Raw genomic sequence first — 3,669 nt, forward strand, 5'->3', positions numbered from 1 at the left:
TTAATGCACTAAAATAATATGAATGTTATTACATGTATTAAACTTCGTGTTCCATCTATATTGGAACAAGTTATGTATTTATAATATTTAGTTTATGAATTTAAGTTTGTTTTTATTTCTTTTAATATTTTTTATTTAATGATAATAATCAATATTAAAAAAATTTTAAAAAAATAAAATTTTTAATTTAGCAGCATTTGTGCTTAAAAACGCCATTAAATGCCAAAATATAGTGGCACTTTCTATTATAAATGTCACTAAATTTAGCATTTACCAACGTTTCTAAGAACAAATGTCTTTATTTTCTCCAACATAGGTATAGCTGACACTTTTAGCAGTGTTTTTGGCAAACACTGCTAATCTTTTAATGGCATTTATAAACGTCACTAAACATGAAAAAAAATACCACTAAAAGCCTAATCCCCTGTAATGTATCTTTTCTTGTTTATTTGTTTAAGGGAACAAAGTGAGACAAACAAAACAAACCGCTTAAAATTAGATGAGCTTTATTGCACAGGAACAAATTCATTATCGAGGATCATTCAAACCTTGGTACATATATCAATTTTTTTGTCGCACTCAATTAAATGAATATGAAGTTTACTTTTTATATATGCGATTTTGTCATTACAATAATTAATGTTGTACCTTTGTAGAAACGAGAAGCTAATGAAATTCCATCATCACGTGCTGATGTGTATATTATTTCTTGTACATGCAAAGATTGAAGTGTTGTGAATAACAAGACAACTAAAATTATGGTATTTAATTTAGTTATTACTTGCTTTTACTTATGTTTAGTTTTTTTATACTAAAATGTTTGCTTACAATTTTAGAAACTCATTAAAAAAGGTTTAAGCGAAACTAGTACTCAAAATTCTGAAGGGAGTTCATAGAAAGATAATGTTTATTCAAAAGTTAAAGGATCAAAGAGAAAAGGGCATGTTCGTTGCATGGGTACAGTATCTACTTCATTTAAACAATATGGTCCTTCATCTTCTGAATTGGTTCAGCATAAAGGTGAGGTGCAAAAGTTGAAGGCTAAAATTAAAGATTTGAAAGAAACTTTAAATACTATTTTATTGATATTGAAAAGATAATTTCCTAATGAGAATATGGATATCTTAAATATTGTTACTCACATGGTGAATAAAAAGGTATATATTACATCTATTTTAGTTTATATATATGTAAATTGCCATCTTACTCATCAATCTGGAACCTTACTGAAATTTCTTTTGAATTATTTTTAGGTTCTTGATGCTAGTAGTGCTTCAGAAATCACACGTGAAAACTATTATTCTTCAAATTTAAGTCATCAACCTATTCAAAATGAAAATGATAAACTCGTCGTCACATAATAAATTTTTATAAAATTATTTTTATTGGAATATAAATGGACTGATTACCTTCTGTATATATGAATGAATAAGATGTTTATAAAATTATTTCTATTGGTATATGAATGGATGATTACCTTCTTACATTATATATATATAAGATAATTTACAAGAATTTTAATTGGATTTTTTTATGCTATGCAGATGCTTCTTTATAGAAATCTATGATGAGATCATTTATTTTAAGAAGTTGTTTATTTACTTTGAGCATTATGTTTGTAGGGGGATTTGGTTTTGTTTTAGATGTTATGCATTTTGTTGAAATAAGGCTACTATGTTTTGTGATGCTTGATTGGTATATTGAATACTATTAGTGAGCTGTGTTCATTGAGCTTGTTAGTTATATGATGTGGCTACACTTGTTGACTTTTTCAAGACTTGTGATATTTTGTATGAATTAAAATATTTTGGTTTTGGAAAGGACTTGTAATGGTGCATGTATGTTTTTTCTTATTGAGGTGGTTTTGCAATTGTTTGTTTGTTTATAGATTTTTTAAGATTATCTTGTCAGAGCGCTATTGAAGTTTTAAAGCGATCAAAAGTTTTTAGGTGTCTAGTGGGTGCAAACTTATGATTGTATTTTTTACAGTGAAGTGGTGTAACTCTTTATCTATTTTTGTTTTATCGATGTTTGTTTTATTAGATTTGGTACAATGACTTTAGTTTTTCACTTATACTAAGTTTATGGATTATAAATAATTTACTTGTAGTTTTAATGTTATTAAATATATTTTACTTTATTTTTTTTTTTTCGTTTACATGAAAACATATCATATTACGATTATAAATAAATTAATATTTAATTATTGAAAATATAATTTTTTAAAAAATTTACCAACATCTTAATATTTATACTGATGCACTTGATTGTTGGAATATTTTAGGTGATACTAACAGTCACCAAATGTCAATAAAATATAATAAAAAAAATTAAAACATATAAGTCTATACTGACAATCTCTAATCGTCAATATAAGTAAAAAAATTAAAACATACAATTCTATACTGATAGTCTCAAACCATCAATATAGGTAAGAAAATTAAAAAATACAAGTCTATATTGACGGATGTTAAGCATCACTATAAGTAAGAAAAATGACGAGTTTATATTGATAGGCATTAATTGTAAAATATATAAGTCTACATTGACAGGCGCTAGCCGTCAATATAGGCAACCATCGATATATGCAAGAAAAATTAAAGCATACAAGTCTATACAGATAGGTGTTAACCGTCGGTAAAAGGTATAACAGTGGAACACATAACAGATGCTATGTCAATAGATATACATTTACTGACAGTCTTAAACCATAGATATATCTCTGCGACCTATTCCGACACCTTAAAAATTGTTAGTATAGGTCTATACCAACAAGAGATATACTGATAGTTAAAATTCGTTAGAATACACATTTGACTGTTGGTATTGGGTATATTGTGCTATATTGATGGATTTTTTGGTTTTACCGATGGATTTTTGAGCATCAATATATGTGAGATTTCTTATAGTGTTAAACCTTACACAAAAAAAAAAGAAAAAGATATATTAAATGAGCTAGTTTGAATTATTAACAAAATGTATATTATCTGTAAACTTAAAAAAGATGATATCATTGCAAGAAAGTCATTTTGTCTTGCTTTTAATCTCTTTGATGGTTGAAAACTTTTCAAATGTTTGTTAGATACCCTTTTTCCTGGTAACGCCTCTTTTTTATGTATAGGAACAAGCCAAACTGCAAAATTTTTTAAGGCCAATGGAATTACACCTTTCAAGATGTGAGAGGAAACAATGAACTTACTCAAAAAGTCAAATAAGTATTTTTTCAGCCATGAACATCCTCCATTAATTGAACAAGCTTAAAGGGTCATTGATTGGGCTGTTGATGAAAAACTAAAGTCAGGTAAAAGAAAATTTTTGATTCTTCATTTGTTATATTTATCATGCCTTTTAGCTTAGACAGTAGTTGAGTTAGTTATGTCATATGTGTAAGGATAGATATTGAAACATAGTGCAGCAAGATAAATGCAAATTAATCATGGTTAAAGGCCTAACAATTTTATGGTGTGGAGTTGATCTAATTCTTATAGGAGTTTATTTTTCAATTTTGAAGGGAATTGATTACTATTTTTTATATAAAGCTTGCAAGTGCACAAATCAAGTAATAAAAAAAAGTATTCCAATATCATCTCCTCAAGGATTATAGAATATAATGTTGGGTTGTTCACAATTATCAAAGGTGAAACCCTAAGATCTTATATCTAAACAAAT

This window comes from Durio zibethinus, chromosome 25, assembly GCF_047325235.1.
Source record: "Durio zibethinus cultivar Kanyao isolate XHJ-2024 chromosome 25, ASM4732523v1, whole genome shotgun sequence".
NCBI lineage: Eukaryota > Viridiplantae > Streptophyta > Magnoliopsida > Malvales > Malvaceae > Durio > Durio zibethinus.